Source organism: Furipterus horrens, unplaced genomic scaffold (assembly GCF_987537825.1).
Source record: "Furipterus horrens unplaced genomic scaffold, mFurHor1.1.pri manual_scaffold_1, whole genome shotgun sequence".
In the NCBI taxonomy this organism is placed as follows: Eukaryota; Metazoa; Chordata; class Mammalia; order Chiroptera; family Furipteridae; genus Furipterus; species Furipterus horrens.
Window position 1 is genome coordinate 210,048,929 of NW_028327171.1, and position 27,777 is coordinate 210,076,705.

Genomic DNA, 27,777 nt, shown 5'->3' on the forward strand with positions numbered 1-27,777 from the left:
ACTTGTGTCCTTGGTTTCCTAGAAAAGGAATTAAGAACTTCCAAGAGCAGGGAGATCCAGAGAGCTTCTAGAACTGAGCAGATGGGGGCCCCATCCAGTGTCAACGGGCTTCCAGGGAAAGGATCCCACAATCTCCAAAGTTCTTATGGTCAATCTCCTGATTCTCTGGGCCTATTCTCTTTGTCCCAGGGTAACAGACAATAGGCAAAGGCCAGCCCCCAACAAGGCCCTTAGAGTGGATTCATCTGTTTACTCGCTTTATATAAACAAAAAGGGTCAGGTCAGGATATGGTCTGGCTGGTGGCCATTAGACCCTGAATCTAGAGCTATTCAGCATCAGCTGCGTGGCATGTTCAGTGGTAAGCAGTGCCTTTATTGTATGATGGTTGTAAAGGGGCTGGTACAGTTTCCCTTGTACTAAGTAGCACACAGTGCTAGGGACCCCGTGACACCAACACAAGCCAAGCCCTTTTCCAAAGCGCTCTTCACTTTCGAACGCCAAGCCAGAAGCTCTCCCATAACAAATGGCTGAAAGTGGCTTTATTGTTGGTGAGAAATAATACTGAGTTCTGATTTAAGAGAAAAAAAGTGTATACATACACAAATAGATAAACTGACTCATACTTAAACTCTCTGAAAGTTCCCTGTCTCCGGCCAACTGGAGTGGCCGGTCACCTCACGTCCCACTCCACACCTGCTTCTGCCTCTCTGTCCCAAAGGCTGACTTCACAGAAAGCCACAGGGCTCCCTTCTCTCTGGCTTTCCAGTGGGTTTAGCCAATGGGAGGCACCTACCTGAGATTGAAGAATGGAAGAAGAGTGGGGTGATTGTGTCTAACCCCCTGACTCCCCCTCAGCCTGGTCCCCTCAATCATTATTGTCCTCAAGCCCTCAGCTACCACCAGGCATCCCTTCCATCAGCAGCCTCTCCAGGGCGTGGGAATCCCTCCCTCCCCTTGCCTTTGAGGCTTAGAGGCAGCGAGAGTCCCCGACCTTCACTAGCTCCAAAGTACTGCCTTATCTCTTGGTGGTTGCTCTAAATTCTGCCCCCCAACGATGTAAACATTATCCTTATTAAATTGTCCTCACATTACCCGTTTGAGGGCGCCTCCATCTGTTTCCTGCCAAGACAACGATGGGGCCACCCTGTACGCACAGGGCCAGTCAAACATGCGGCACAGAGGAGGGGCAGCTCCCTAAGGGAAAGGAGATGCCGTCTCCAGGGCAAAGGTGAAAGGCAGCTCCGCAACAGCCATCGCCACAGACAGCGAAGGGCGAAAGGTGAGGTCTGGGCCCTTGCTGCTCAGAGTGTCACCGACAGGCTGCTGCTGGTCCGCGGACAGGGGTGGCTGGTCACTGACGCGGTAAGGAAGGGCGAGAGGGAGCATTCAGGAACTTCTATAGCAATTTCACGTTGCTGCAAAATTTAACCATTTTCTAAAATAATCAGTCCGGTCAGGCATATTAGAACTGTTTAAATTAGAATTTAAAAACTGTTCCTATATAACAGAGAGTTTGCAAATCCCTGATCAAAACCAAGCTGTCAGCTGTGATGTTAGGGGTAAATTTTAACAACGTCTTTTCACTGAAAAGCTGACTTGGGAGCACATGTTTTTAGATACTACAAATAAAAATCAACACATACCGTAGCCTCACGATATGCCAGCTGCTGCTGGAAACCCTTTTCATGGATTTCCTCCTTTAATCCTTGCAATCAGCCTCTGAGGTAGTTACATTAATTATTCCCATCTTGGGGGGGGGGGGGGTTGAACCACAGAGACTAAAGAACTGGCCCAGACTCATGCATTGTGGCCCCAAGACGCGGGTCAGGATTTGAACCCGCGTACTTTGGTTCCAGAGCCCATATGCCAAGACTCTCCATAATACCTGTCTATACCTAAGCTTTAATGTGTAGTTTCCACATGAACATCATCAAAATAAAAATGAGCTTTCTATGTTTCTCTCTACTGTCCACCCTTCTCCAGTCCTAATTTCGAGCTGGATTAGAAGAGCTGTTTCACCTCTTTTACTTTTAACCGAATCCCCTGTTGTTTTTCTTCAAACCCTTGCAGGACAGCTACATCATATAACGAGAATCACTCAGGAACCATGTACATAGAGGGACATATATCTTCTTCTGGTAAAGTTACTCAGAGCCCAGTGATATATTACCCAGCCCATTTACACAGCTCCCCATATATCCTGCGGAAATTTCATCTGCGGTGTCAGAACTGAGTGCCTCTTTATTCACCCTCTAGTTGTGTGCTATAAATTGAACATTTACTGATACGCTATAAACATCTCTCCTTTCAGGGATATGATGGACAATAAGGGACAGAGTTGCTTCAAAGATAAAGACAAGACCTGGCTCTTTGCCGATGTTTCAGGTTCTGTTGACATGTGTTCAGGGCACTCCTGTCTTTGCCCACTGGAAAGGCAGCGCATGGGAGGAAAGCTTCTCTGTCACCATTTCAGAGACAACGGACACACAAAAGAATAAATGGTGACTTCAAACCAAGCTGTCAACACAGCCAACCAGCCAGGCATCACACCACGTCGGTATCACCCCATGACTTTCTGATAGGCGACTCGAAAACCACCACCAATACCATCACATGCCTTTCTGAGCGTTAGGTGTTCCCATCATCCCTCTTTAATGAGCAGGTTGATGTTCATTAAGTGACTTGCCCAAGGTCTTACAATGTGTAGCCGGAACTATAACCCAAGCCTTTACTGACCCATGTTTCCCCCACACGGGAAAACGTTCTGGCTCTATCACGCCATCGCCTGTTTTACCTGTCAGATATCACTGTTAACCTGGCTGCAGTACAAACACTTTAAACTGAGTAACCTTCGTGGGCTGTCTGCATTGGTGGAACAGCATGGAGCCAGGGCTGCGTGAGCAATGGTTATGCACAGCCTCTGGAGGCTCTGTCTGGGTGGAGTAATAGCTTCCCATTTCCCAGCCACACAAACTGGGGCATGCCACTTAGCTTCTCTGTCCCCAGCAGCCTTGTCTGTGGAATGAAGATGAGAAAATAAAACCCACCATAAAGGTTGTGGGGAGGATTATTATTTGTCAAATTCTTAGAACAATGCCTGGCATTTCATAAGCATTAGATAAACGTTAGCTTGTCTCAAGCATCCCTAAGATTCCTTTCAGCAGGAAACTCCTGTATATTTTTCTAAAGTCAAAGCACCATTTTAGCCTCTTAGAAAGGCAATGACAGGCAGACCTCGGAGATATTGCGGATTCGGTTCCAGACCACGGCAATAAAGTGAGCATCACAAAAAGTGAGCCACAATCTTTCTACTGGTGGAGGGTCTTGCCTTTATTTTGTAAACCATTCGACATCTGAGAAGTTCAATAAAACAACGGGCTGTAAAACAAGGTATGCATGTACCTAAGATTGTTTCGTCTCTGGTATCTCCTTCAGAGTGGGAACATGAAATAAGTAAGCCAGGCATAAGGAAAGCAGGGAATCACTTGTATATGCAATCCTGTTTGCTACTGTATTCTAGATTGAAGAAACTAGTACCCTTTGCCAGGGGAGGTGGCACTGTTAATAATTTTGGTGGAAAACAGATGTGGTCTGGGACTGTCCAAAATGAACCAGCATGCATGGTTTGTTCTCTCTACAGGGTATTCCACTCTTGCTTGCTCTGTAAAATCTCACTTACCTGTGTGCTAAGGCTCTCTTCCTTCCTCATGCTGAGTTTGAATTACCCAGCACTTGAGATTTGCAACATCATAGTCCCCCCCTAAATTAGAAATAAATTCCAGATATCTTTTTTAAATGTGCATACCTTCTGCCTTATTAATCCTACCCCTATTCTAAATAAAATAACCCACTAAGTAAAAAGCGACATGAATCTTGACCTAAAGAAGGCTTGCACCTTATACAAAAATGAACTCAGAACAGATCACAGACCGAAATGTATAATGTGAAACTACCAAACTTAGGAAAAACACAGGAGGAAATCTTTCAGACCTAGGATGAAGCAAAGAGTTCTTAGAGTCTTAAACCAAAAGCATGACCCTGAAAAAGAAAAAATGATAATTGGATGTCATCAAAATTAAACACTTTTGCTCTGTGAGAAACTAAAGGAAAAATTACAGACCGGGTGAAATATTTGCAAATTGTAAGTCCAACAGACAAATTGTACCTAGAATATATAAAGATTACTGGCTATGACAAGTACTATAAATGGCACAGCTGGGTCAGGCTGACTAAGGGGACAGGCCGCTCCCCGAGGTCCCTCATAATCTCTGGGGACTGCCGTGCACTAATGGTTCTCAACTTTGTTCCATATTTAAATTCCAGGGAAAGCTATTTAAAAATATGGAGCTATCTGGACACCCATGTTAATAGCAGCAGCATTATCCTAATAATCAAAAGATGGAAGCACCCCAGGTATCCCCTGACAGATGACCAGATAAACACATGTAGTCCATCCATGCAACGGAACGTTATTTATCCTTAAAAAGGAACGACATTCTCACACATGCGACACTAACCAGTCCCAAAAAGGTCAAACATGGCATGACTGCACTTACATGAGAGACTTAAGAACAGATGAATTCAGAGAGACAGAAAGAAAACGGTGGTTGCCTGGGGCAGAGTGGAGGGAAAAGGAGGAGCTGTTGCTTAATGAGCACCAAGTTTCGGTCTGGGGAGAAGAAAATGTTCTGGAGGTGGAGGGCGGCGACGGTTACACAACCGTGTGAGTGTGCTTACCCGACCGAGCTGTACACTTAAAAATGGTTACGATGGTAAATTTTATGTTAGGCTTGTGTTTCCACCTAAAAGACGCAACAAGAAAATGAACAGCCCAATTTAAAAACAGATAAAAGACATGACCAGACATTTTGCTAAGGAGGACACACAGATGACAAAAAAAGCACGTGAAAAGATGGTCACCATTGCTAGCCATTAAGGAAATGCAAATTTAAGCCATAGAGAGCTATGACAGTAGTGAGTGCTGGCAAAGAGGGTGGCTACTTACATAATGCGATCTAGCGGGGTGAACACATGCTGCATTGAGGAAATGGTGCCCTATGAAGATGGTTGGACCCCATTATTGATAATTCAATGGCACAACAGGCTTGACCTGAGACTATTGCAGACATGCTTACTAAAATGAATAAATTAAAACATAACAATAATAATACCAAGTCCTAAGGAGGATGTGGAGACACTGGGTTTCTCATACATTGCTAATGGGACTGTAAAGTGGTATAGCCGTTCTGGAAAAATAGTTTGTCAGTTTCTTAAAAATAAATTTATCTACCACCTGACAATTGCACTTTTGGGTCTTTGTCCTAGAGAAATGAAAACTTATTTTCATGAAGAGAATTGTTAAACTGGTACCATCAACACAATGAAATATTAATGTTATCTAATAGGAAATTAGGATGATTGTGCAGAGATAGATTTTAATGATTCTGAAACAATGTTAACTGTAAAAATGCAGAAATCAAAACTCCATCCTAGAATAAAGACTTGCAGGGAGAAGCAGAAAGAAAATAACCAGTGTGTCAGGATGGAGGGATGGATTTAGGTTCTCCTTTCCACTCTTTTTCTCAGAAGCTTCTTTGCTGTTATTTTTATATCTCACATTTTTAAAACATGAACCCCAAACTGGAAAATAATTCACAGAATACAGCCATTCACACAGAGACTCTGGCTGGGAGGGAGATGCTTGCTTGGAGGGCCCCCTGCGCTCTTGTCCCCTCATTGAGGCCACTCACCAGAAAGGTCTTTGTCACATTAGCTGGCGTTTGTGCTAAGAGCCTGAGGGTTAGGACCCAGAAGAGGAAGGTCTCGGGCGGCAGAAGCCAGAAACAACTGCCTGAGCAGTAGGATTCACTGAGTAGGTACAAACAGGGACCTTTAAGGAAAGGGGATTAAAAGATGAGTAGGGAAGAAAAAGAAAACAGAGTTTCACCCAGGAAGGGCAGAGTTCTCAGTCAGAGCCCGGAAGTAGCAGCAGGTAGAGAAGAAAGCTGAAGGCCAGGGGAGCATGGGGAGAAGACCCAAAGGGTGCGGCTCCTGGCAGAGGACAAGGAGAAGGGAGACAGGGAGCCAAGGGGGGCTGAGGGAACACAATCCTTTCTACTTTTAGCATCACAGAATAATCATAGCAAATCTTACAACTGGGTTTCTAACAACATAAATAATTAGAAGAGATAATAATAATCTTTGTTAACACAATTCATTATTCTTTTAGTGATTCTGATTTCTATGCACAGCCTGTTAGCCTGCTGGGGCTCTTTTCAAAACCAACCTATTTAATGACTCCTTCCCAACGAGGAAAGGAATGAAAGCACCGGTTCAGAAATAAAGAGCATCATTTCAGTGAGATCATCTGTCCAAACACACCATGGGTCCCTGTCTCACCTGTGGCCCCATTAACGCCCCAGCTTGGCTTCCCATTGCGGGTGGCTTTGTGTTTAGATGATCTAAGGAGGAATTGAGTCTCTTGTTCATTGTAATGTGACTGAACCTGTCTGACCTTTGGTTTCTTCATGTAAAAGTTGTGAGGGTGAAATGAGACTGAAATACACACATACTGAATCACCTGTACCGTCCCGGGTATATATTAAGCATGCAGTAAGGGTTGATGCCCTTACTCCTTTTCTCCCTCCATCTCCACCTTACCCACTTCTCCCCTAATGGTAACAGAGCCTGCCCACTGCTCTCTGAACTCCCTATGCACATGGACAACCTCCTATTGCAAGTACACTTGACTCTAACTGAGATTTATTTTTTTGGTTTGGGGGTTTTGTTTTCTATGTGCTCTCAGCAGGCGATACAGGGAACAGTCAGGCAATAAATACTTGAGCTTCCTTACCTTCCTACAAGTCCAAGGTGTATTTTACATTGTCTCCTAGATATCCCCAGTAGGAATGTACCCTAATTGCAACAGCAGTAATTTGATCATCATACCCTGTACTCCTTTTTCCCCTTCTCTTTCTCAAGTTCCCATTTCCCAACTGGTTTCTTCTGGTATCATCTCCCAGACAAACCACTTGTACTCAAATTCTGACCTCAGTCAGCTTTTGGTAGACGCCAACCCAAGACCTGAAGTCACCCAACAAGTATGTTGGCTCTTCCTGCTCCTGAATGGATAAGACATATTCAAGATCTAACCTGAGATTGATCGGAGTTCTGTTCACTCACTGGCTCTGGCATGTCAACACTAAATCATTCTGTCACTTCTTGCACTGTGGTCTTGGCTTCCAATACCCTTCAGAAACTATTTCTCAAAAGTTTCCAACAATCTCTTAACTGCAAAATCATAGCCCTGTGAGCCTCGTCAGTCTCTGCAGAGCTCAACACCAATTTAAACCTTTACTTTAAACTCTCTTCTCCTTGTTGCCAGTGGGACCCAGTGCCTTCTTCTTCTACCTCTGCCATTTCTTTTCAGAACCTTCTCTGAATCCCCTTTAAACGCCAGTTCCTTACGTGGAGGCTTTCACAGGTTTCTGTATCCAGCATGTGCTTCTGACTTTACATCATACTCTCGTCCTAGATGATCGCATCCACTTTGATATCTCAAAATGTCTCCTTTCTGCCTGTGGCTTCCAAGCCTACATCATTAACTAAGTCTTCTCTCAGCTAAACTTCAGGTGCGAAGTTCTGCTAAACACCTCTACACAAAAATCTCTCCCAGCACCTCAAACACACAATATTCTAGACTGAACCTTTATCTCTCTGACAAGCCAGCTCTTCGTCCTATGGTTGTATGGTCCCTGCCTCATTCAATCAGCTCTTCCTCACAGTCATGCTTCATTGTAATGTCTTCCCTCTCATTCAGGCCCCCTATCCAAACAGTTTCTCTTGTATACCTCATTCCCTATCAATTATCATTAGAGTTTCACAATCTCGCATAAAAAGTAATGCAGATGTTTCCTAGCTGAATTGACTTAGAAACTCACCACTTCTTAACACATTTCCTAAGAGAATCACATAGTGACAATCCCGAGTGATGAGTCTTGTCAGTATCCCCACCCTACAGGTGAATATACAGGATGGGGCAAAAGTAGTTCTACAGTGTTCATATGGAAAATAATACAATAATTAATCAATAATACACAAGAATACACTCTGTGTTTTGCATACTCATAGGGGTTAAGAGGCCTATCCAATGTCACACCAGCCAGTATGTATCCAGTATAATCCAAACAGACTAGAAAATTAGATAGAAAAAATTTTTTTAAATATCCTACTATGCTAGGAAATGCCTTGGGTGGCTTGTAACATCCTTTGTGCATGTTAATGCATCAGAGGAAAATAAACTCTCTCCGGCTGCAGTCAGTGTCATCCCCAAAAGTGTGAAATATCAGTTGGGGCAGGAACTCTGGGCAGAGACTCTGGAAACACCTGGGCCTAGGTTAGTCACTTACAAGCCCCGCAAACTCGGGCAAATTAGCAACCTGTCTGAATCGTCATTTCCCCATCTGGAAAATGGGAAAAGTGAGCTGTGCTTCAGAGAACACTAACGAGGATTAAATGAGATATTTGAAGAAAAGTACCAAATGTGTGCCTGGCATGTTTCAGGTGCTCTGTAAATGGTAATTATCATGATAATTACTCTGTAAAGCTACCCTAACCAAATGAGAAAATAGAAGTAAATATAAGGAGATGATGTAAAGACATGAGAAAGAAATTGCTGTTTTTAAAAACACGATTTTAGGGGACAGAATGAAAGACGGTGAAGGAATTAACCCAAGAATATTGATGCACAACCCATGGATACAGACAACAGTGTGGGGATTGGCTGGGGGTGGGGGAAGGTCAGGCTGGGGGAGGGAGAGGCAGGGAAGAAAAGTGAAAACAACTGTAACAACTGAAAAATAATAATTTTTTAAAAACCACACAATTTTAGGACAAATAAAATATACAACCAAGATCTCAAGCCTGAATACTTACTTAACTATCCCATACTAAGGAGTCATGTCCCTAAGGTCAGAATGTACTAAAGCAATATCGTATTTGCCTACACACATCTGTTTACAGATCATCACCATTGTCTCGGATAATTCAGAAATGCAGCCTTCATTTGGTTAGGATTCTACACGTCTTGGAAATTTTCATGAAAGATTCTCTTGCCTTCCACTTACAAAGACATGTCAGGTCACTCAAAAAGGGTGGTGACAGGTCGCTACGACCCTGAGGCTGGTCATAGCACTCACAGGCACTAGTGTGAAGGAGCAAGACTCCATGGGACTTCAGTAGAAGGGCCATGTGCACATGACACTCCTGAGTGGGTCTGTGGCTGCGTCTGTTGTATCAGCCAAACCCACATTCCAGAGCCCATCAAACACCAGTTCGCTTTCTAGGTAGCATGTTGGGAGTAGGAGGAGCATTCGAACTAGAAAAATGTTGATGTTATAATGTTCTTTATGTAGTTTAAGGAAGAAGTCAGCAGATATTATGAAATGTGAGATTCTATTTTGACACAAGAGTGAGACTCACACCACAGTGAGAGAGGTGTCAACCTTAGGGGAGCGTGACAAAGGCAGCCAGTCTAGTTCATGGGGGTGGGAGTCGGGGTGGGGAGTAAATGTTACTGAAGATGACTAACTTGGGCATTGTCTCATGATGTAAAGGGCGTTTTGTGTTATAAAAAGGTTTAGAATAAAAAAGTCCAAGCCCTGGCTGCTGTGGCTCAGTGGATTGAGCATCGGCCTGTGAGCCAAGTGTCGCTGGTTCGATTCCCAGTCAAGGCACATGACTCGGTTGCATGCCAGGTCCCCAGTTGGGGGTGTGAGTGAGAGGCAACCACACAGTGATGTTTCTCTCCCTCTTTCTCCTTTCCCCGCTCTCTAAAAATAAAATAAACAAACAAGTAAATAAATTTTTTTAAAAATCCATTACATCTATACAAGCCCATCACCTCAAAAAATATCTAAAATTAATGAGTCTGACCTAAAATGGGATTGCTATGTTTTCTCAAGTCTGTGAACTAAAAAACAAAACAAAACAAAGAAACAAACAAGAAAAACTTCCATTGGATCTATTTTATTCTCTTCTGCAAAACCTAGGCTTCTTTCTTTGCAAATGCAGTAAACTGTCTATCCCTGCAAGTCCAAACAGACTGTCTGCCTTGGTGAGGAGGGGCAGGGAGAGACCTCTACACAGTAAAATGCAGACACAGGGGCAGCAAAGAGAAGGTAGAGGTACTAGCAGAGCACTTTCATCTTCAAAGCTCTTTATAAGTGTTAGTTAATTAATCCTTCCCATACCCATGTAAGGCAGTGAGATAAGATCAAAGACACTCTGGACAGAACTGAGAGGGGAATGAGCTCAGAGAGGCATATAACCTACATCTTGAAGATGGGTTTTCCCAGTGTGTAGAGAGACCTCTTCCCCACAAAACCCCTCTTCTCCCAACAAAAATCATGTTGAAGAGACACTCTGGATGCGAGAGATAACATAGTTTTAGGAAATAAGCATTTACTTAACCCATGCCACCTCCTAAAATTATAATTTGAGAAGAAATAAATCAGCTTTAACCCAAATAATACTTGTTGTCCCTGAGTTCATGAATGCCATATCTTGTAGGATGAAAAAAGGATTTACTATACCAGAAATCAACAGAAGGTCAAGGAGAAGACAATATTCAACAGGAAAACAGAATCTAGATGGTCAGAGCCAAACATATATGATCATGAAACTGGTTAGTTATTATTGCTCTCATGATTTTTTCTATTTATCTGTTTGCAATATGGAACCTGATAGGACATTCAAATCTTTTAAAAGAACATTTAAAAAATATTTTAACATTTCAACATGAATTACTAAGGATGAAAAAAATTACACAAAACAACCATATTAACCAATGCCCATTTAAAGAAATATATATATATACATATATATATTAAAGGTCCAGCCATTGTTAATATGTCAAGAACGGTTTCCACAACATCTGTGTAACCTGGCAGCCAAGGAGAGTGGACTGGAATGCGCACGTGTGTGAACAATGATGACTTCACTGTACTAGTCAGTGGGGGCGGCAGACACTGTTGAGTGAGCATGTGTACTGTGTGGCCATCACATTCAAAATGATTGAGCAAGTAGAGCAACAAATCGGCATTAGATTTTGCATTCAGCTGCAGAAACTAGTTGGATGATTCAGAAGGCCACAGGTATGGGCAGCTGGTGATTGGCAGCTTCATCACAACAACATGCCTGCTCATGCATCACATCCCATGCAGAGTTTCTGGTGAAACATCAAATCACCCAGCTGACTCAGCCCCCCTTCATCACAGTTTTGGTGCCCTGTGACTTCTGGCTTTTCCCAAAACTAAAATGATCTTTGAAAGGGAAGAGATTTCAGACCATCAATGAGATTCAGGGAAATATGACAGGACAGCTGATGGCGATTGGGAGAACAGTGTGAGGTCCCAAGGGGCCTACTTTGAAGGGGACTGAGGCATCATTGTCCTGTGTACAGTGTTTCTTCTTAAGTCATGTATCTTCTTCAATAAATGTCTCTATTTTTCATACTATATGGCTGGATATCTTCTGGAGAAACCTCGTATATATTTCAACTAAAAAATGAAAAATGAGGCCACGGCATTTCACCAAAACAGCCTTGAGGTAAAGAGCGGGGACAACAGATTTATGGAGAAAGTGGTTTGGGTTGAAAGGGAAGAAAAAGAGAGAGAGAGAGAGGAAGTAAAATAAAGAAACTGAAAATTTTGATATTTTCTTGAGTGTCCCCATGTGGTTTCCTATATCATGGCGGCAGTGAGATGTGATGGAAACAGCTCCCACTCAGATCCTGCAGGGAATGGTTTCTTCATTAGCTATAAGATTTCATGAAAGTCATTTTAACTTCTTTGAACTTCCGTTCCTTCACCAGGGGAATGAGGAGTTGTGTGTGAAAGCATTTTAGAAACTGTGAAGTGGTATAAAAATGTAAGTTATCGACACAGTAGCTAAGGAAATCCTGGGGAATCATGGCAGATCAGGTCACGCCTCTGCTCAAAAGCCCCCAGCATCATCCCATCTTACTCAGAGGAAAGACCAACAACAGCCGTCCCTGCGCTTTCCTGGACGTGTTCCTACTATGCATGGGGCATGATCACTTGCTGGTCCTTCTGCCTACAATGTTCTTTCCCCAGGAGCCACATGGTTTGCTCCCTTACTCCTTTTAGGTCCCCACTCAAAACTGTGGTCCTCAGGGAAAACATTCTTGGCCACCCACCCCCAGACTTCATCCTCCCCTCTTCTGCTTTGTTTTTCCTCCTTGGCATTAGCAATATCTAGCTTGCTCGTTATCTCTCCACTGAGTTTCTTGGGGAACACACATGCACTTTATACCAGAACACTGCTAGAATATGCTAGAACAGTGCCAGCACATGGCATGCACTAAATATGTATTTGTTGAATGAATGAGCTTATTATCACTTACATCCTCTTCTCCTTCTCTTAATCAACCATCTCTTTCATGTGTTGCCCTTTTCTTAGGAAGACTAACTCTTACCCACACATCAATGCTCACGCCTTCACCTCCTTAGGGAGGTCTTCCTCATTTTTCTCCGATCTGGCTCTTCTTCCTTCTAAGTCAACTCAATCCATCCCTCTCTACTTTCCCTGCAGTGTATGGTGTACAGTGCTTGTCCAGCACTTTGGTTTTATAACATTGTGTTACAGCTTGTGTGGTCCTTTGCCCCTCCCCCCCTCCCCCCATACAGTGTGTTCAGGGTAGACAGCCCAAAATGATCACTTTAACTATCACAGTCCCTAATATAGAGCAATCTTTTAATAGATGATTGTACTTACATGTTCATTTTAAATGTTATTTCCATTGGAAATAAAAAATGCAGTTTCTAGTCAACGTCTTTCTATTTTAGAGAAGATTATAACATCTGACACACTCCCTGTTGCCACCTCACCGACCCTAGTGCAGAACATCTGGGTTGAAAATTATCACCATTTTCCACGAGGATTGTCATTCTCTCTAAACATTCTCCATTTCGTTTTTTATTCTTACACATTCCTTCATACCAGCTCCACTGTGATCAGGAACAGAAAATGCAGAATTTTCATAACTGACATAGCATGTGGAAACATACAAAATAAAACATGTGTAAAGAAAACTATAGAAAAATGTACTTCCAGAAAATATATAGGAAAGTAAAGATCATCTTCAGAATAGACATCTTTATTTAAATTCTTCAGAGAACTCAAGGCTCTCAAATATTGCCCTCCTTTTCAACAACATCAATCCTTGAATTCTAGTCTCTTCTCTACCCATGGATATAATAACTGCTACAAACAAGAGAAACCAATGACTCCTTTTATAGCATCCTCATACAAAATCTTCCTACCATTTGTTCAGATGACTGAGCTCAGCAAAATGGGTGAAGGGCATTAATAGACATTTGGAAATCCCTGTAAATCCATCATCCTGAAAGACAGCCCAGGACCATGGTGACACCAAAGGGAGTGAAATAAAATATGCCATTGACTCTCCAGAGGTTAATCGATCATATTTCTGTTGCTACTTGGTTTGACATAACCAAATTTGCACGGAAAATCAAGTCATCTATCTTTGTTCTGGTCAACTTAAAAAATTTAATCCTATTTGACCTTTCCTGAGGTGCAGTTAAAGAAAAACATTCTCATCTGAGCTGGGCAACCCCCCTTTATCTACATGACAGACACCTGAGCTGTTCCAGCTCTGTTCCAATTCGAGAGCACCGAGTGGCTGTGACAAATCTGCTCGCTTGCTTTGGGGGCCCCACGGGCAGGAAGACTGGGGAATTTTATTTGTTTTACTGGGAGATAACAAAGGAAAAATTTAAGGGAAGATTAAAGAGACGGAGAGAAAGAGGGAAATAGTGATGTGATGGCCCGATTCACCATATATCGGAGGAAGAGATAAGTCTAGAGAAATGATTAGGTTCCCACAATCAACTGATCTTTCTCACGGAAACAGTTGCCAAAGTCCTCCCCTCACAGTGGCCTCCAGAAAGCAGACTTGGCCCTCTGCTTCGATTTGTTTTTATATTCACTTAATTTAGAACTTTCTGGAGGGATGCTACTTTTTTTATAGAGAGGCTTTCTTCCCAGAAACACAGAGTATTTGAAGTTGTCATTCAATGACTATTTACAAAGGGATTTTCCTTTCTCCTCTCTTTCTCTCCCTCCCTCCCTTTTGTGAACACACCCTTGCTCTCACGCTCTCTCTCACTCACCAAATACGGCTCTGAGTATCCTTTGTGGGCTGTTTAAATGCTCTAATTTTCATCATTGTCCTGGAGTGTCCCTTGTTATAGGAGAACTTCTTTCCAGGGAGGAAAACAAGCCCACGTCTCTGAGGCGAATGGGTGAATTTGGTATGTTTAAAGCATTTAGACCACATTTCTGCAGCAACTGTTCAAGAAGGCAAGTCAACCTGACATGAAAGGACATGTGTGTCCATTCATTCTGGTGACCAAAATGCTAACCAAGCAAAGAGGTGAGTGCCTGGAACCAAGACGACCTATGAATAAGAAGCATTTTGAATATGATACTACAACATATATCTCATACATAGTCACCAGGGATCTCAGCTCTATCATTCACATGATGTATGAGTGGATAGTGGCCCAAAAAAGAAAAATATTTTTTTAATATTTGGTTCTCACACTTTATGCTTCCCCTGTGTATGTATGCAGAAGCTAAATCAATTTCTGGGATTAGAAATTTTTTTCTTTTGCCAATTGTATTTTTCAAGTGTTTTTTTTTTTCCTTAAATAATAAAAGATATTTATGTGTGTCATTACTAATAGGTACTTTTCTAAGCTTCTACTAAGAAATAATTCAAAATGTCAGATTAATTCTTTAAAAAATAAAGCTTTGAGAAGACATACAATTCAATTGAACCCCTCTTCCCTAATAAGGAGAGATGTGGATGGATGGTGGTGACCCTCACATAAGTCCTGCTTCACATTAAAAGTTCCCTGCTTATCTGTGGAGGGAAGTGACATAAATGCTGGTGATTTTAAATCCAAGCAAACTTCTACTTTGGAAAGGTTGGTTCTATATGCACTCTAGAATGCATAGGGAACCATGTTTATCTTCTAAATTAACATTGGCAAACAATATGCTAGACCTGTAAGCATCTTTTTTCCCTAACAAGAATGCAATAATATAATATATAGCAATATTAATAATTTATTATACATGAATCATATTATATATAACATCTGTGTATAAGACACTATAATATAAAACTTGTAGTAAGCATTTATATTAAGTAAGTGTCTTCTAAAACAGAAAGAAACACTGATCAAGTATTAAAACAATAATATTAACATTTATTCACATTCTCTGCTCAGAGAATGTTCCAGGCACAGTTTTAAGTGCTTTGTATGTTTTAACTCATTACTCTCAACGAACCTGAGAAGTAACTACTATTATTATTATGAGGAAATGAAGTAACTTTTTCAAGGTGCTGTAGTGAAGAAATAATATTATAATCAAAGCTAACGTTTACGGAGTGTATACCATCTGGCAACCACTGTGCTAAACAATTCCACACACATTGCATTTTCTCCTCTTGGGTAGGTATTGCTGTTGACTCTCATTTACATAAATATAAAGAGTAAGTAGACTAATGACCCAAAATATTAAGTGCATGACAACTCTCAAGTTCAAAGGAGCCTAACGTAAAAACAAAATTATTATGCAGGAATAATTAGCCCAAGCTTACAGATGAGGAAACTGTTTTAGAGCAATATTATTTAAGATTCCTCAGCTACTGAGAAGTAAAACTAGGATTCAAACCCAGCGCCTTCAACACTCAAATTCAAACATCGCCACTCCACAGCTTCCTCTCCAGGCTTTTGACCTGGAAGGGTGCTGAAGAGCCTGAAGCCCTTCCTGTGAGTGCAGTTTCCCTCTGGATCTTCAGGCTGGGAGGACAGAAATTGAAGATGGTAAAAGGAGTGGCGGGGGGTTATCCACTCACTCTCCATTACCGTCTGCATTTTAGCAATAATTACATGAACTAAACCTGTTACAGCGCCTTGTGATTAGCTCTAGAAAACCAGAATAAATGAGGCTTTATATGGGGTAAACCTGTGACAAATAGAACAAAACGTCTGTGATAGTTAACCTTCTAAAATGGTTCCCCATATTCCCCTCCTCCTGGTGGTCATGCTCTTGTGTGGTCCCTTTCCCTTGAGAATGGGCTGGACTTGAGGTTTTACTTCTAATGAATATGAATATGATATATGGCAAAAGAGATGAAAGGTCACTTCTAAGATGAAGTAATAAAGAACTGTTACTGTGTCTTGCTAACATTCTCTCTTTCCCTTGCCTTCTTCGGTTCCTGGTTTCCATAATGCAACCTGTCATGTTGAAGAGACCCTTGTTGCGAGGATCTGAGAGTTGCCTCCAGCCAACAGCCAGGGAGGAACTGAGGTTCTCAGTCTAAGAGCCTACTAAGTTCTGAACTCCAGCAACAGCCACGTGAATGAGCTTGGAAGTGGACCCTTCCCCAGTCAACACTTCAGATAAAACCACAATCCTGGCCAACACGTTGACTGTGAGATACACAGCACCCTACTAAGATACTCCTTGATTCCCAGCTCACCTAAACAGTAACACTTTAAATGCACTTTGCTTTAAGCTGCTAAGTTTAAGGTAATTTGTTATGCAGTAATAAATAACATATAATTTTCTCTTTCATAAAAACTTCTCCCAGAGAAGTATCTGCAGCCCTTTCTAATATGTCATGACTCATTTATATTTGTGGAGAGTAAAGAACATTGATTTCAGAAATCTCAAAGGACAGAGGTAGCCATTCTGTTCTGTTCACATCAGTATTGATAGAAAAGTCTATAGTTGGTGGGCTTCAGGTCAAAATACCTGGCTCTGCTACAAGCTCTGTGTCAGGTAATCCTCTTGGCCTTGCATTACTCTCTGATGATGGGGTGAAGATGCGGGCCAGAGATTACATCTGAGGTTCCTTCCAGCGTGAAGGGTAAATTAGAGAGAATTCACAACATCACTGAGAACTATTCAAGGTGCACCTGCTTGCTGATAAACAACTGTATTAGTCAAAAAGACACCTTGTGTAGGAACCGTTGCTGCCTAACCAGCATAAAGTATTTGCCTTTCCCCCTTACAGTGGATAAAAACACAAAATAGAGCCCAGTGAGCCATATCACTGAGTTAACACTTTCCTAGACCACTATCTCCGGCCAGCCCAATTCCACCCAGAGGGGTGACTGCAAGGCAGGGTTGATCTCCCCACCGCCCCCATCCCCATGTCCGGAGATGACCATGCCTTCATCAGGGAGTTCATTCAATCCCCTGAGACACAGAGAATACACTTAAGAGGTCCCCAGATCCTACGTCTTATGTTGTCTACAAATCACATACCCGTGCTAACTCAAGGCTGCAGGGAGCAGAGCTAACTCACTAAAAAACCTAACATGACTTGGAAGTAAAATACCTAAAAAGCTGTAAGTGTTCCAACAGTTTTACAGAGGACAGTTCGGTGGTGACTCTCTTGCATTTAATGATTTTGAGAAAGACACTCTGAAATTCTGAGTGACTGAAAAATATCACCTGAAATGGTAGCCTTAAATAAAGACATTCTTTTCATGGTAAAGAATGATTCAGGAGGGATTTGGGGTGACCTGTAAATTATATCTAATCTATTCAAGAGAAATCTAATAAAAAGCCAAATTTTGTTCATCTTAAGATATTCGCACGTTCACAGTTGGACAGACAGCCCATGATTCATCATGAGGGATTGGTGATTTCCCTTTGTTTCTGTATACAAAAAATGCCCCTTTTTAATGTGAAATTTTATTTTATTTTTTAATTGTATTTTTTTTTCCATTACCATTTAGTCCCCTGACACCCCAACCTCCCACAATCACCACATGACTGTCTATGTCTGTAAGTCCTTTTTCCTTTTTGCTCAATCCCTCCACCCCCATAACCCGTTTGATCAAGAAACAGCCTGGTATATGATTTGGAGACTTAGAACTGTTTAACATTTTATTTGTGTTAGTTTGGCAGGAGCCGGTTTGATTGTCTTATTAAATCTGATTACTTTCACAGTGGAAATAAAAGCAACACCCCCCCCCCACAAATTATGTCTTTGTTGTTTCTTAATTGAACAATATCCTTTCATCTTTCAACAGTTTAGCAATTATACAATGAATCCAATCAATAGAGAGAGCCAACACAAATAAGTCAAACATAACTGATTTTGTATGAATTAATTAGTATGTAATGAGTCTTCACTGCTTGGTAGCATGAGTCCTGCAGATAACAGACTCCAATCTCCATTTCCCTCTTGTGTCTGGAAGCAGCTTAAAACAGCAGCCGAAAGGAAAATCTATGGTAGGTAAGCGTGGGTCAGTGAACTTTTATTTTGGAGACCCTCAGAGAAATAATTTGATCTGTGGTATTTCCCACACTGCTATTCAACAGCTCTATTATGCCTGTCACCTCGAGCAAATGTGACTCTGATATTTAAAACCTTGGAATCAATTGTTCCTGGTTCTGGAATCTTTGAGTATTCATTTGTCAGTCTTTCCTTTCATGACACATGAATGCTTCTCATATGTAATCACTCTTTCAGGCACAAATAAGTGGTCGCAGTATTAGGACAAATTCATAAGATTGAAATTGCCTGGAAATATGCTAAGTCTGCTCTTGTTCCACAGACAAATGCTTTGTTGATATTCAATACCATGTATTTTACTAGTATACATTTAAAGTACATCAGTGGAAAGGCTTTGAAACAGCAGATTTTAATGCTAATTCACAAGGCGCTATTTCCAGCCACTGCTTACAGAATTCTTTTCCAACAACCCTAAACTGCTACTACAATACATGCTACCAACAATAATAATAATACCCTTTACAACATTTTTTCTTTTTTTTAATTGCTATTTTATACAGTTGTCCCAATCCCTGCCCCCCCACTATTGCTCTCCCTGCCCCACCAACACACGCTCCCCCAGTCAATCCCCACCCCGTTGTCCATGTCCCTGTGTCATTTATACATGTACCTTGACTAGACCCTTCCCTTTCTAACAATATGGAATGCTTTACAAATTTGCCTGTCATCCTTGCACAGGGGCCATGCTAATCTTTTCTGTATTGTTCCAATTTTAGTATATGTTCTGCCAAAGCAACGAAGACAACACTTTTTAATTTACAAAGCACTTTTCTACATGTGATGGATAGGACAAGGCTTACTATATCCAATTAGCAGATGAAGGAATTAAAACCAGGGAGGGTAAAATACTTGGCATATAGTTAGCAAGAGGCAGAAATAGAATTAGACTCCGGGCCCTAAAGCAAGCAAACCCCAGCATGTTTTACAGCATAAGAAGACCAGATTTAATCTAAAATATAAAAGCAAAATAGCAACAATAATAATGTTGACATTTTTATCATAACTGGGCAAGACTAAAATAGAACGTGGGTAACATTTGGAAACAGCAATTGGGAAGAGAGGAGGTTCAGTTGGAAACATGAGTAGAGATTTTCCATCTAAAAAAAGCACCGAGACTCATCTGTGCACTTCTTGGTCCTCTCAGTTTTCATTAGCTACAAAGGAGCCAGCTACCTGCAAAGTTACCAATAAGCATCTCTTAGCAAGACAGACAAGGTCAATGTCTTTACTTTAGGCTGCCTTCGGCTTTTGTGTTCATTCCCTGAAATTTACAATTGACCAAGTCCTGCCTTTTACACTATCATGTTCAGTTCCCACCTCAAACTTATGAATGGCCAGAGCAGATGCCATTGTCCCCACTTACCCCAGAGGACTCTACCTTACAAGCACACATGTCACTCACTTGTGCCCTCAATAAACTAAGGACAGAGAGATTAGAATTTTGGATTGCCGATGCCCTGTCTAAAGCTGATGTCTCTCTACCAAGCAGGGTCTTATTAACCACTGTATCAGCCAGTGTTCATTAAGGAGACACTATACCCAAGGTTATTTAAGCAGAAAACTTAATATAAAAATAAAGTAGGCAAACAATGACATCAACCAAAAAAAATTGACTTTGTCTTGCTATAAAACATGCTTATTGGTAACTTTTCAGATAGTGACTTCTCTGCAGCTGACGGAAGCAAAGAGGACCAAAAGATCAATATTTGCATCTCAGCTCTTTTCTTGTATGGGAAATCTCTACTCATGTTTCCCAGTGAATCTCATCTCCTCACCTACCTGATAAATGAAAAGCCAGCAAGAGAGAGCACGGAAGTATGACAGAGGTAGCCCTGCAGGAAGCAGCTACTACCCTCAGGGCCGGCAGAACCAAGGCTGGCATTCTTAAAGGAAGTGATGAACCATCTAGAATCGTCGGCAGCCGTCAGTCTCGAGAGACGATAGTGTAGCTTCTTAAGAGTCTATCTGCACCGCCGAGAATGGCTGTGCAGTCCGACTCGGGAGTGACACGGTATCTGTCTCCTCCCGTGTTGAATCGACATCTTGCGATGACGCTGGAGTGTCCTCTCCAGTGAAGCTGAAGCTACAGAGCCTGGGCAGGGTGATATGGAGGGTCTGCTGTTGCCCATGCAGCAGACCCCCCCTCTCTTCGCAGCTGAAGGATCCAAGGGAAAGACTGAGTCAATACAGCTTGGCTTCAGGTGCGCCGCAGGAGTTGCCGGTGTTGACTACAACGTCAAACCGCCTTAGGGACTCCGGCTCCGGATTTTCTGTCGGGGTTTACTCCCTTAGCCTTTCCCCTGAAGAGGTATGCCGCAAGGCAGCGGAGGTTTTTTGGAATCAGAGTTTTCCTTCTCTGAACCATCTAGAATATTGCCAAGGAAACCCACAGAAGGGACCCGGACCTCTAGGAAAAAGGCACCTTCCACCAGGAGCTCGTTTCTGGGGGATACGAGGGTGGTCCCGCAGGTGTTGGGAAATGAGACATTGGGCTCGCCGGCTGCTCCGAGGAAGCCCTGTTGCCTCTGAAATCAAGAAGCATTGCTAGCAGCAGTCACCCAGGGAGAAACATGCTCTTCATCTTCCTGCAGACTGGCAGCCTCCCTCCAGTGTTTCCCAGTAGCAAGGCATAACAGAGAGCCAGCTGGCAAAACAGAAATATGGTTTGCACGGTGCCAGCCCCAGCACCCCCCAACAGAGCGTAAAAGCATGCACTGCGGGTTAGGAGACAAGAGCAAACAGCCAGCACCATCCGCAGCTTCGGATGCTCGGCGTCGTACATGCCCTCTACAGCTATTGGGGCTTCTATACGGCAGCAGGAGCGACGCCATGTTTCAGCCTGACAAGATGCAACTATCCTCCTACAAACAGGGACACTCTCCTCTTCTTCCTAAATGGGGAGACACAGAGTCCCCGACAGTCTTTGCACCCAACTCTATGCGATGTCAATTACCCCTCCATGTTGGCCAAGGTCTTTCCTGGATATATTTAGACCCAAAGGCAAATGTGTAAAGTCAACCTCCAACAAAACGTGTATAAAATAAGAGGTAGGTGGGGAGAGAAGAAAATAGAGAATACAGATGTAACAAGTAAAGAAGAAGATATCCACGTTTTCAATGACTCTTACGGATCATGAGGTTGTAACGGACCTCACGCTCTTCCTTGTAACTTGGGTCTTAATGGACCTCACAGACCTTCCCTTTGCCATGTGTGCCATGTTGAATAATTCCATGTTTCCTCTGCCTTTAGTGAGGACCTCAGCAGGATGAGATTTGTTCTATGACATCATAAGGAACTCACAATGGCCAGGTGGTGGTCTCACCTGCCAATTCAACAAAACCACTGTTTACGGGTCCTGGTGGAAGCTCTTCACTCTTAGGAAGCTAGAGCTCCAAACCAAATGGAACGCAAAAACATTACGAGCAGCTGGCTAGGGAGATGATCCATGCCCAGTTCCACACTCCTCACCCACATGTTCTAGAGGCCATACGAGAGACCATCCTAATGGGTCTGCTCATAAGCGCACAGGACTCACCCACTCAGGGTGTTGCCTCCCAATGGACACTGTAGTTCTAACTTTAGGGCACAGTAATAGAATTAATTCTCTTGAAGTGACATCATTGAATAAAATATTTGTCTGAAGGACATCACTTCCTATATTTTGTTAAACTGATTCCAGAAGACCCTCATCTGTTAAGTGAACTAGACATTGTTCAATGATCAAGATAGTTCTTCTAGAGGCAAAAGAATACAAAAGATCATTTTGTACTTTAACTAAGACATTAATGTGGTTAAAGAAAAATAAGCAAGAATTCTGCAGAAAGGAGACAACTTTAAATGTGCTATTTACTGTAAAAAAAAATGGTAGGAAAGCAAGGTCAGACAGTAGAGGAAAAACAAGAAAATTAACAAATTTGAAAGAAATAAATGCAAACTGGCAATATCCTAACAGCCCCACAGTCCTTTGGATGGCTGTTTCATCTTCTGCCGTTTTCTCCCTTCAACTCCGACCGCTCTCCCACTGCTTACTTCCATGCACCCAGGTGACATGGACTCTCTGCAGCTGGAATACTCATGTGGGTCAATGACACACACTGACTACATTCCTAAGTTGCACGATTGAAGAGAGAACACTCCCAAAGGTTGCTAGAAGCTCCTATTTGCAGTTATAGTTCAGAAGCTTTGAGTTTAATTTTTTTAAATAATTTATTTATTTGTTTGTTTGTTTATTTTATTTTTAGAGAGAGGGGGAAGGAGAAAGAGAGGGAGAGAAATATCTCTGTGTGGTTGCCTCTCACTCACGCCCCCAACTGGGGACCTGACGTGCAACCTAGTCATGTGCCCTGACTGGGAATCGAACCAGCGACACTTGGCTCACAGGTCAATGCTCAATCCACTGAGTCACAGCAACCAGGGCTTTAATTTTTGTATTTACATATTTATTGTCTGTAATTTATGGGGAAGCATTGAACCTAATGCCCTATTCAATTTCTCGGTCTTTATAATTTAATTCCACAGAGAAACAGAGTCCTGGAGTAAGGCATTCAGGAAAAAATTACATGGTCCTATTAGGAAGGAGGCATAAGTGAGAGGGAGAGCTCTAGGTTTTCTCAGAAGCAGCTCTGGATTCAAAATCTCCACTTCCATCCAAAGTCGACCGCCAGAGACCAAAGCCTCTTTCCAGAGCTTCACCATTAGCTACCCCACTTCTTATAGGCAGTTAGCCAACTAGGAGAGCTGTGGAAGGGCAGATACCAGAAAGGTAATCCCATCCTCTACTTTTAATGCCCTAACTGCTGTCTTTCTAGCTCACTTACTCCATGTACCTCACATTCTTTTTCCTGACTTATTGTAATAACTTTTCATAATGTCTGAAAAATAGTAGGTGCTGATTAAATTTTGTTGAATTGTAATGCATCTCCTTATCTGCAGTCTTTTTCCTTTCTAATCTGTCCTTCCCAAAATCAAAGAAGCCATCTTAAATATGTATCATATCATGTTTCACTCACCAACACGCTCTACCCCGCAAACAAAAGAACTTCAATGGCTCTCCTTATTTCCAGAGTATTAAACTCTGAACTCCTCAGCCTGGAATTAAAGTCTGACCCGCACCCTGCCCCCCACCACATGCCTGCACTTACCTTAAGTTCCACCCACACCAGCCACTAGCTAGGTTACTTTGGGAAGTTACTCAGCTTCGTGACTTTCCATTTCTAATGCTTCATATATCGTCGTCGTCGGCAGCCGTCCGTCTTGAGAGACGATGGTGTAGCTTCTTAAGAGTCTATCTGCACCGCCGAGAATGGCTGTGCAGTCCGACTCAGGAGTGACACGGTATCTGTCTCCTCCCGTGTTGAATCGACATCTTGTGATGACGCTGGAGTGTCCTCCCCAGTGAAGCTGAAGCCACAGAGCCTGGGCAGGGTGATATGGAGGGTCTCCTGTTGCCCATGCAGCAGACCCCCCCCTCTCTTCGCAGCTGAAGGGTCCAAGGGAAAGACGGAGTCAATACAGCTTGGCTTCAGGTGCGCCGCAGGAGTTGCCGGTGTTGACTACAATGTCAAACCACCTTAGGGACTCCGGCTCCGGATTTTCTGTCGGGGTTTACTCCCCTAGCCTTTCCCCTGAAGAGGTATGCCGCAAGGCAGCGGAGGTTTTTTGGAGTCAGAGTTTTCCTTCTCTGATGTGCCCTGACTGGAAGATCGAACCAGCGACACTTAGCTTGCAGGCCGACGCTCAATCCACTGAGCCAAACCAGCCAGGGTGATGCTTCATCTATAGCGCTGAAAATATTGCCTAGACATTTTCTCTCGCCCACCCTCTTTCCTGTCCCCAACCACTATGCCACTTCTGTGACTTGCAGAGGAATAAATGATTATTCCTTTTTAATGGGCCCGCATATCATACTCTCTGTATGTCTTCATAATTTATTCTAGCTTGCTTTAATATTATCCATTACTAGTTCTTATCTCTTTTACTAGACTGTGAGGGCGGAGACTGTTTTTAACCATTTCCTTCTTCACAGCACCTAGCTTTGAACTTGAACATAGCAGACTCCTTGAATGGATCAACTATGAAGGGCACAGCAATCCCTTGACAAGATGTGATTATAAAAAAGGTGAGAAGGCAGCACGTTCTTCCCCTTTCTACAGCTCCGAATTCTTTCACACCGAATCTCTTGTTTAAGGGGGGAAACAATCCAGTACCACAGAATTATTCCTTCAGCTAAATTAAATTTTTGTCTTCAAAGCAAAATGGGCATCCCTCTTGAAGAGTGGTAATACCCCTCTTTCTGGGGTCAGGCTTTTAAGTAAGAACATGTGTATCTGGTCCTTTCTGGGAAGCAGATTTTCATAGAGAAGATAAGAACCCAGGTCTATGGAGACACCAGATTGAAGACACAGTAATGGGAGGCCAGGAACACCAAGATAAACTCCGACCATGTCATAATCTTGCCCAGAACCAATCCTGACTGGTGGTCCCTGAGAGCCTCCTAGGTGGTCTGTCGAGTTTCTTGAGGAATTCATGTTTATAATATGACTGCGTCTTTGCTTTTGTTTCTGGAATGAATTAATCATTTAGCTAGGATAGTAAATGAGGATCAGACATCGTTTTTCAACAAAAGCAGTTCCTTTTGTCTCATTAATACTTGAGAAAATGCTTGGCACTATAGAATGTAAGTGAAATGTGTTGGCTACAGAGCCTCTTCGCCTGATAAAATGATACAAAAGAAAGAAAAGTGTAAAATGGTAAAGGATTGAGATGTGCAGATGGGTAGTTGCAAAATAGCCATGGGGATGGTAAGTGCCACATGGGAAATATAGTTGATAATACTGTAATAACTATGCACAGTGTTAGGTGGGCACTAAAATATTGGGGGAACACTTTGTAAAGTATATGACTGCCTAACCACTATGCTGTACACCTGAGACTCATACAAAATAATATTGAATGTCAGCTGTAATTGAGAAGTTTTTTAAAAATGCAAAAGTGAGAGAAGAAACAAAGTGTGAAATCACTGTTATTATTCCTCCTCATTTTACATGAGATGCTTTCTAGACAATCAGATTACACTTCTGTCAACATTAGATTATCAGCTCCCTTGAGGATGTCCTATTATTTTATGCCTCCAAGTCATCTTCTAGGTGCTCATTCCATCTAAAGACTCTTTCCCCTTCAACTGCCCAGAAACTGATTCGTTATTCAAAATTTAAGTCAAGCACCATTTCTCTGCAGAAGCCTTGGCTGACTTCTCCAGAAAACTGTCGATATCCCTTATTTCTTTTATAGCCAATATGATTGTGAATTGAAATTGTACATTTATTTGTCTTTCTGTTTCAATTGCTTATTACTGCATCACATACCACCCCCAAACTTCCCAGCTTAAACAACAATTTTTTAAAAAAATCATTTTCTCCTAATTTTATGAACCAGCTGGGTTCTACCGGTCAGTTCTTCCATTGCACGAGTGTAGAAGTAGCTGAAGTCACTCGTGCAGCGGCACTCAGCTAGGAGCATATGCGCAGCTGCCCGTCTCAGGTGGCCTCTCATTCTCCAAGGCCTCTTTCCACACGTGGTTAATCATCCAGTCACCTGTCTTGGAATTTTTTACAGCCTGGCAGCTGCCCACCAAGAGAGGAAAAGTAAACATTGCTGGACTCCTTAAGGGCTAAGCCTTGACTTTGCACAGCATCACTTCCTTTACTTCTTACAGATCAAAGCAGGTCCCAAGGCCATCCCAAGGTCAAGAGGAAGAGGATAGACTTCACTGCTTCACCGGAGGAGCAGTAGAGAACTTCTGAGCATGTTTAGTCCACCAAACTTCCCCACCAAAAGGAAAGCTCTTTTCAGGTTAGGGGACTGCAAAAAAGTTAGAGATTTGCTTTGGGGACAGTAGAGGAATTAGGAATAATGTGTAAAGATGTGCCCACAAGGAATTAAAAATAAAAGGCAAGAAAAGAGATTACATGACCCACATTTTGAAAATATTCTGGCTCTAACATGGATCAAGAACAAAGAGGGGAATGGGGAATAGCTACCAATTTCATCTGGTTTTTCTCTAGATGGCTAAGGAAACAAAGCTTGTTATAACCAGAACTACAATGAAAACATGAACTCCCTAGAGCTTCAAAATCCTCCATGTTCCACTACCATCTAAAAGTCCAATCAACATGAGCTTAAGCTGACATCAAGATTCAAGCAATTTGATATATTTCATAAATTTTTGAAATAGTTTTATCTCATACACCATTACACATGATCTAGTAGGACTTAACCACCAGAATTTCAGATATTTGCTCTGAATATATAATACTTTATTTCATTTGCTAGAGGCAGGGTACATGCAATGAAGAGAAAATAAAAAGTTTGACAACTGATTTAATTTCATCAGCTTATCTGGAGAACTATATAGTCAGGTTCATGGCATGATAAGTAATTGATCATAACTGTGAAACATAAATTTGGGGTAAAATCTTTATGGAATGAAATTTGACAATATAAATAATAAAAGCATTGGAAATTTTGCATATCCTTTGACACATAAATTCTTCTAGGTATTTGTTCTTAGGAAAATAATCATGGGTGAACACAAAGATAACATTATCAGATGTTTGCTGCAGCATTATTTATAACAGTGAAAAGATTGGAGACTACCTATATTCAAGCAATTTGAGATTGAGTATATAAATTATATTACATCTATAGGATTGGCTTGCAGATAGCCACAAAAATTATATTATAGAAAAATATTTAATAACATGAAAGAGGAAAACCATAATATGTAAAAATTAAAATATAAAATAATACAGGGTAGCTACATACATGTATAAAAAATAGCAAAACCATATACTGGGGAACTAGCACTGATTACCTCTGGGTAGTAGGATTACAGGTGATTTTATTGTGTGAATTATTTGTATTTCCCTAAGAAACATATATCTCTAATAAGAAACAGTGAAGTTATTTTTTAAGGATTGTTATTATTTTTTCCTGAGCATCACTAATTTATGGGCCATTTGGAAGGTATGATGCCATAATAGTTTAGTTAAAGTCATGGAAACTGTTGAAGAACTTCACTAAGCAATCTCAGATGAAAAACTTGTTTGATGAAAAGCTATTAAAATATGCAACCTGTCAGACCAGCCACACTATACAACAAATTGTGTTTTTCATAAATGTGACATGAATTCAGAACACACTGAGTCTGAAATGTCTATGAAGTTCAAGACTAAGAAATGAAATTTTAGTTCTAAATTTTAAGTTCTGCAAAAGAAAGGGTTTTACAAGTTCCACTAAATAAATATGCTTTCAGTGGATAGATGAATGAATGAATGAATGAATGAGTAAT

General features: G+C 41.8%; 1 non-coding gene across 1 annotated transcript; it reads right to left on the reverse strand.

Moving 5' to 3' along the window:
• Nucleotides 1–19,061: 19,061 nt before the first annotated feature.
• LOC150022734 (U6 spliceosomal RNA) lies at nt 19,062–19,165 on the reverse strand. The gene has a single exon (XR_016513422.1). It is a non-coding gene; the product is annotated as a U6 spliceosomal RNA (small nuclear RNA).
• Between the last annotated feature and the right edge of the window lie 8,612 nt (nt 19,166–27,777).